Genomic DNA, 7,724 nt, shown 5'->3' on the forward strand with positions numbered 1-7,724 from the left:
CCTTCAACAAAAGAACGAGCCATTGCAATCTATCATACAAAGGAGTTCTCTCAGAAAAGAAGTCTGATTCTGGACTAGCCCCTATATAGGAGAGGAAGACAGTGTGGAGTACATAATGGAGTATGCTGAAAAATTAGAATATGGTGTACTTCATTTAAAGACTCTTATTGATGTTAAATTTACTGAATATGTTATTTTATAAGAGAATATTTTTAGGTAGCCCGTTGAGTGTACACTGGTAAAGAACCATGATGCATGTAACTTCTCAAATGTTTGAGAAAAATATTGTATATTGTATCAAATGTATATGCAGAGATGTTTATATACATGCACACATATGTGTTTATATATGTATGTGTGCATGTGTGTGTTTGTATAAAATGAGAGAGAGCCCATGCAAATGTTAAAACAAATAAGTAAATGTCTTCAACAAATGAATCTGGCTTAGAGGTATACAGTTTTTTTGCGCTCTTACTCTAATTCTTGTAAGTTTTCTATAAATTTGACATTATTTCCAAATAAAATATTTTTTAAAAGTAACAGCTATAAAACAAGGATAAATCTCAAAATAGTATCTTGCGTGAAAGAAGCCAAGCACAAAAGTGTGCTTCCTGTATGGTTCCATTGAGATGATGATAGATAAAGCCAATCTATGATGTGAGAAATCAGAACTGTGGTTGCCTGGGCAGGGAGCACAGGGGAGGTCGGGGGAATGGTCAGTATCTTAATTTTGTTGTTAGTTGCACTGGTTATACAGCTGTTACAACTCATGAGCTGCATTAGGACCTGTGCATTTTACTCTATGTAAAAGATATCTCAGTAAAATTAGATTATTATAAAAAGTGCATTTATAAATTATTCTAGCAGACAATGTAGAGAAGCAAAAAATCGAGTGCCTTTTTGCTCACATTGAATGATTTGTATTAAAAACTTGCTTTCTGGGCCTAATATTAACATCATTAATCAGTGTAGCCTGCCACTGATTGTTTTATTGTTTTATACTTTATCCATCAGAAGAGTCTGTATATCTGAATATATAATCCACAAAAATATGTTTAAGTTTTCAGGAATGTGCTGATAAATTGACAACTGGAATTATGGGAAAAAGGAAAAAGAAATATCCATTTAAATATTCTTGCCATGGACAACTTCCAGCTGCCAACAGGATGTCGCTAAAGAAGCGGAGTCAGGAAGGGATGGTCAACATCAGCCACCATGCTGACTTCAGCACGCTCTTCGGTTTAACTATAATATACTGTATCTACATACAAAAAGAGTGCTTTTCATTACACATAACAAGATCCAAAATGGGAAATAGAGGATCACTCCCTACTGCTTGCTATTTGGCCATTTGAACACCATTGATTATTATTGGTGATCACATATCCTGCTTTGACTCTTTCCTTTTCTAGTGACTTTCCTTTTTTTAGCTGAATTTCAGCTTCTTTATTTCTGTAAATCTTGCAGCAGAAGTCTGAGTAAGGGTCATTTAGGTCCATGCCTAGCTGAATAAGCATTGGGTACTGCTGACGGTGATTATTTTTACCTGGTGGCATTAGGAGATGTTTGCAGACACTGACATTGTCAGAATACTTACCCTTTTCTGCAGGTATTGCCCTGAAAAGTCTTGATTTTGTGTCATCTCTGATTAAGGGGAGCCTATACTCTTCTGAGCGTGAGGCAGTTCTTCATCCAGGAGATTTCAAACCTAGAGCTTCTTTGAAAAATGCATGGAAAAGACAGCTTCTTTCGCCATCTCTTCTCCTTTTTCCTTCCTCTGGTCTGTCTCGCTTAAAGGAACAGGCACTGATCTTAGGCCAGTGGAAAGGATCAGCATTTTTTTAGTTTGTTTTTAACTGTTTGTAATATATGTTGGTGAACAAACCTTAAATGCATCTATGATTGTAAACAAGAATTTTGCCAATATGTTATCTGATTGGTAACTTAACTTTATATTCTTTTCTTTACTGTAGGTTCTTAAAAAAACCCAAGCAATTTTAAAATGCTCGTTCATGTCCTGCTAATGTCTCCTGTGTGCATATTTTGAGACAGTGTCTTTCCCTCCTACTATCTAAATGGTCATTATATCTGTTCTACACAATCATAAAAAAAGAAAAGCCAGTTATTTTATGATGTCTACAAATATACCTTCTCCCTTAAATTTTTTTAAATGATAAATGTAATTCATTTTAATTTTATTGTTGAATTTTTGTATTTTATACTTGTTTGATTGTGACTCAGAAGACAAAATAACACATAGCAAAATTAATCTTTGATTTTATCCCAAGGAAAAATCATAAATACATATAAAAACTTAATTTTATGAAAGTTCATCTTAGCATTATTTATATTTGTGAAAATCCCAAGTAATATAAATGTAAAACAACAGTAGTTATAAAATTATTCATTTTGGATGAAATAAACTGCAGACGTGACAAAGAAGGGTATAGAAGAATTTTTAAAGACACGGAATATTATTGATATGTTAATGAGCAAAAGAAGAGGTTACAAAGCATTTTGGAGATTACAGTTATTATTCTCTTTTATTTAAAATGCACGCCAAAACATTGTCAGTGATCACTGGGTGGTAAGATGATGGTAGGTTTTTACTGTTTCTTTGTGCTTGTCTATACTTTCTAAAAATTTCTATATGAACATATTTTTATATTAAGAAGAAATTTAACTAGATGGAATAATTTGTGTGACAGAATGATAGAAACTAAAAACAAATATAATTATTTAAATTTTTCTTTTTAATTAGTGAAGATATAAACAGAGCCATTTTATCCTTAAGCCAGGGGTGGGGAACCTTTTATCTTCCAAGGGCCATTTGGATATTTATAACATCATTCGTGCGCCACACGAAATTATCACCTTAAAAATTAGCTATGAAAAAAGCTTCCAGATTTATTGAGTTTCCAGTCCCACCTGCGGCTGCCAGACCAATTGGCCATATACAGCCCGCGGACCAGACGCTCCTGGTCCCTGCTGACGGATCAGTAATTCTCGGCCGTTACTGCTACGCTTGTAAGTTTTTCTTCTTTTATTAAGAAGGAACTGAAATTTATACAAGTTAATTCATATAAGTGAGGGTTTATCATAAAGCTTAATGTTCATCAGGCCACCAGGAAAATAGGAGCTTACCAGGCTGCAGACAAAGCAGGAACTGTAGGACTGTAGAAAATCCAAGGGCTCTTGGAGGAAAAGCAGGATCTAGAATGAAAGAGGCTCCTTTTAAAATGAAAGCAGCGCTGGGGATTTCTTCCAGAGGAACTTCTTTCCTTCTCACACTCGCCTTCCCTCCCTCCACTCCTCCCATCTTCCCCTGTTACAGCTCTTAAACATTTCACTGCGTCTTACCTGGGTTTCCGCGCATTCCTGTGGACGGGAAAGGCAACGGACCTTACCCAGGGCACAAATAAGAGAGCTGCAGCTCGTGACGCGAGCTCAGAGAAAAGAAAACCACAGGTGACGGGTGGGTGACCGTGAGAGGGGCGGAGGGGTAGGCAGGCTGCCTTAGAGTAGGCCCTCCGGGAAATCTCTGCAGAAGAGCTGGCGTTTTATTAGATCTCCGAATGAGGAAAGATGTGGAGACAAAGCATTTCAGGTGCAGCTGCTAAGCGAGAAGAGGGAAGTGTGGTCCAAGGTGGGTTGAAGCCGTAGGAACTGGGCAGCTCCGGCGGAGCCTTAGATTCCCTTCTTGATGCAACGGGAAGTTCTTGGAGGATTTCTAGCAAAGGTGTCCAGCGACAGGACCCATGACTTCAAAGACTGCGCTGCCCGCGGGGTGGAGACTGGACGGGCCACACAGGGATGCTACTGCGGTGATCCCAGTGGGAAGGGCCTATATCTTCTATTTAGTTACTGACTCATCTTCTATCTTCTATCTAATCATTAACTCGTTTATTTTTTTAATTTCTGTCCTTTCCTTTTTCTTTTGACTCGGCTTTTATTTCTTTCCCCCCACTCCTGGTCTTGGTACCTCTGAGCTGTGCTCTCATGAGTTCGGCCTCCGCGATGCTCATTTCCAGATTCAGCTTCCCTGCCTCGAAGCCCGGAGTGTACCTTCTTGATCAGCTGTAGGCAGTTGTTCAGTTTTAGGCCCTTCCATCAATTGCTCAGTTCTCTCCAAGCTGACGTGCCAGGGAAAATCAGCTTAATTGACCTTACCTTGAATAGCAGAAACCTCATGTGCTACTAAGAGCCTATTGATTACTGCCGTACTTGAATTAAGTATCTGTTCCTGGTTTGGCTAAAAGGGAGCGAAGACAGATTGTATCAGTTAAGGCCGTCTAGGCTACCCCTTCATCAGGAGCTGTGAGTGGAATGGTTTCACGTACGTGGAGCCATGGGAGCACTGGACATCAGAGCTGGCATGCTGGTACAGCTGTGTGGCATTTTTCGTTTGGCTGACTAGTACATACTTCTACTAAGAAATTAAAAAAATCAGAATAATTGAGAGTAAAAGAGATACGCTTCCAGGGAATAAGAGGAAGCAGCGACTTTGTGTGTGTGTGTGTTTCTGCTTATTAAGTCATATGCAGAAGAAAAGCATGTATTATTTCAGAAGTCTGAAATTCTAGGCAGAGGGTAGAAGATAGCATTCAATTTAGAAAAGTTTGTAAATGCCTCCTCAATTTGCTAACGGACAAACTATTAGATAACTGGATTGCTTAAAAGCATGTTCTTACAACTACTTGACAATTGGGAAGTAATTTTGGTAAATTCACAGATTCAACAAAAGCTGGTATTAATAATGCCTAGAAATGTCAAAAGTCTTGAAAATATTTTGAAACATGTAGTAAACATAGTAGTGTTTTTTAACCAGATTAACCAGTGAGGATGAAATGTGAATTACTAGCCATTAAACATACACTTTAGATGCTCAGCTCAGTGCCTTTCTCTGTGAAACATGATTAATGCTCCTAGTCAGTTAAGTTTTCCATATTATTGGGATTTCTCTTTTAAAGACTATATCTCTAGGTGTATTGTAACTAAACTGTTACAGGTAATTGTAACTAAACTGTTTATTTTCTGATAAATACATAATAGAAGAAGCCAAATTATAGGAAGGTTTTTTTTCTTATATTTTTAAGTTTTAATACTCATAATTTTGTTATGTAATCAAAAGTATATATATATTTATATTTTATATTACTTTGTATTAATTTCAGGTGTACAGCATAGTGGTTAGACAATCATATACTTTACAAAATGTTCCCCCTGATATTTCTAGTACCCACCTGGCACCATACATAGTTATTACAATGTTATTGACTATATTCCCTATGCTGTACTTCACATCCCCATGACTATTTTGAGGAAGGCTGTTTTTAAAAGTATTGGTAATTTGTTTAATGTGATATTTGTTAACAAATTTTGCAACTTATTTATAAAAGCAGTTTGGTTAAGAAGATTGTATCTTATTTTGAGCACAAAACACAACTGAAGAATCCGCCTCAACTGAAAGAAAGTATAGCTCTAGCTCACTTATTATTTTCCGTTTCTTAGCCAAGATCTGGGCTCTGCAGAGCACTCTCTCAACAACCAGCATTTTTGCCTAAGAGCAAAAGCATTGTGTCATCCATTTTAATTACACATCTTGTGTCTGGCAGTAATGCTACTGTTGGTACTGCCAAAGCCGTGAGTCTCTTTATAAGGATATTCCTAGGGATTGTGTTCAATGTTATGCATGATTGGATCAGAATTGGGGCACAGTGAATTTTTGGCAACATTTGAAAAGTTCATACAGATAAAAGGAAAAGAATTAAGTTATAAGTGTTTGCCTACTTTGCTCTGTGGGGCTGATGGAAATAATGGGTATAAAGAATTGATGGAAATCTAAAAAGGCTAAACTGACCTACAGAACATAGAGCTGCGTGTGGAGGGGTGCGGAGAGAGCGTGGAACAGTAAAAGACAATGCTGATGCACCAAAGGGAGTTACGGAAGGAAAGATTTTTGGAAATCAATATAGGGTCAGAGAGAAGAGAGGTTTTCTAAGCAAGACGTTGTGGATATTTGGGAACAAAAAGTAGCAAAGAGGAATTTTAGAGCATATTGCTCTGTGTCATGCAATGCATGTCTCTATTTTAAGAAACTTGAATAAAAATAGATTTCAGTATACTTGCAGTGTGGGCCTTTTATCAGCTCAAAGGGATGGTGTATGGAAATGTGCCATAAGGCAGAAGCTGGAAGGCCCGGTTGTATTCAGGTTACTCAGGAAAAAACACTAGTCCTGGAAGGCGCTTCAGTTTTTCGTCCTCAGAAAGAGAAGTGAACCCAGAGAATGTTAAGTGCTTTGCCCAAGTACTAGTCTAGCTCCTCTCTGTTCAGAGCCAGCTCATCATACTGGGCTCAGATCATGCTCCGCCACGATCTCGCCGAGGTCCTGAGATTTGGGGCATCCAACTCCATGGTCAACCCAGAGCTGGCAGTCAGGTTGTGTGGACCATTTACTCCCTCCTTGTGGTTCTCCTTCACAAAGAGCAGCTCCTCCTTAGAGCCTCTATCTGTCTTCAACTGCAACCGAGTGATATTGGTGTTATCAGTGACCTTTCAGAGTCCACTGATGTCACTCTCCACAGGCTGGCCCATAGCCAGCTCCATCTCATACTTGACTCTGAAGTCATCAGCAGCAGCCTGGGCATTGCCAATCTGCACCACAATGGGGGCACTGTCTTCAGAACTTGCAAAAACCTGAGCCCTCACGTCCTTGATGGTCTCAAAATAATGCCCAGTCTCTGACCTGGGTCCCTTCTTCCCCAGGCGTTCCCGGATTTTGCTCTCCAGTCTCTGATTGTCAGCCTCCAGGCTTCTTGCCCTCTCCGTGTGGAAGGCCAGGCAGTTGTTCAGGCATTGCATAGAGTCCTCACTCCGGATGCCCCACCTTGCTCACCAGACCCCCGGGCATTCCCACAGCCAGGCCCCTGAACCCCCAGCTGCCCTGCATACTGGTGGAGTGGGGCGTGGAAATCTGGGAGCCCAAGCCCCCAGTGCCTGCAGAGACACTGGCTGCGCTGTTGGTTGGCCGGCCCATTGGGTCCAGGAGTTTGTGGAGAAGCTGGAGCAGGTGCTGAAGCTCATGTTGTTCAGGGAGGAAGACTCAGTTCCAGCAGCAGTCTCCCTTCTTTCCTTTTCCCTTTCCTTTCTCTTTCCCTTCCCTTCCCTTTCTTTTCTCCTTTCTTTTCCCCCTCTCTCCCTTCCTTCCTCCCTTCCTTTCTTCCTCTCCCAATAGCCATCATAACAAGGGTGAGGTGAAACTGGATTGCAGTTTTGGGTTACATTTCCTTGATAATTAGTGATGTTGAGCATTTTTTCATATACCTGTTAGCCATTTGTATGTCTTCTTTGGGGAAATGTCTATTCAAGTCCTTTGCCCATTTTTTAATCAGGATGTTTGGTTTTTTGGTAATTGAGTTGCAGGAGTTCCTTGTACATTTCTGTAGTATCAGTTGTGATGTCTCCTCTTTCATTTCTAATTTTATTTATTTGAATCATCTGTCTTTTTTCTTAGTCTAGCTAAAGGTTTTTCAATTTTGTTGATCTCTATAAAACAACTCAGTTTCTTTGATTTTTCTATTGTTTTCCTTTGTTTATTTCTGCTCTAATCTTTATTATTTACTACTTTCTGATAAATTTGGACTTAGTTTGTTCTTCTTTTTCTAGTTTGTTGACATACAAAATCAGCTTGTTTACTTTTAATATATAAAATATGTAATGCAGG

The 7,724-nt window shown here is 39.1% G+C and overlaps 1 pseudogene; it reads right to left on the minus strand.

Moving 5' to 3' along the window:
- Positions 1–6,310: 6,310 nt before the first annotated feature.
- On the minus strand, positions 6,311–7,037 carry LOC107528539 (keratin, type I cytoskeletal 18 pseudogene; annotated as a pseudogene).
- Positions 7,038–7,724: the final 687 nt, after the last annotated feature.

This window comes from Miniopterus natalensis, chromosome 1 (assembly GCF_054644295.1).
Source record: "Miniopterus natalensis isolate mMinNat1 chromosome 1, mMinNat1.hap1, whole genome shotgun sequence".
In the NCBI taxonomy this organism is placed as follows: domain Eukaryota; kingdom Metazoa; phylum Chordata; class Mammalia; order Chiroptera; family Miniopteridae; genus Miniopterus; species Miniopterus natalensis.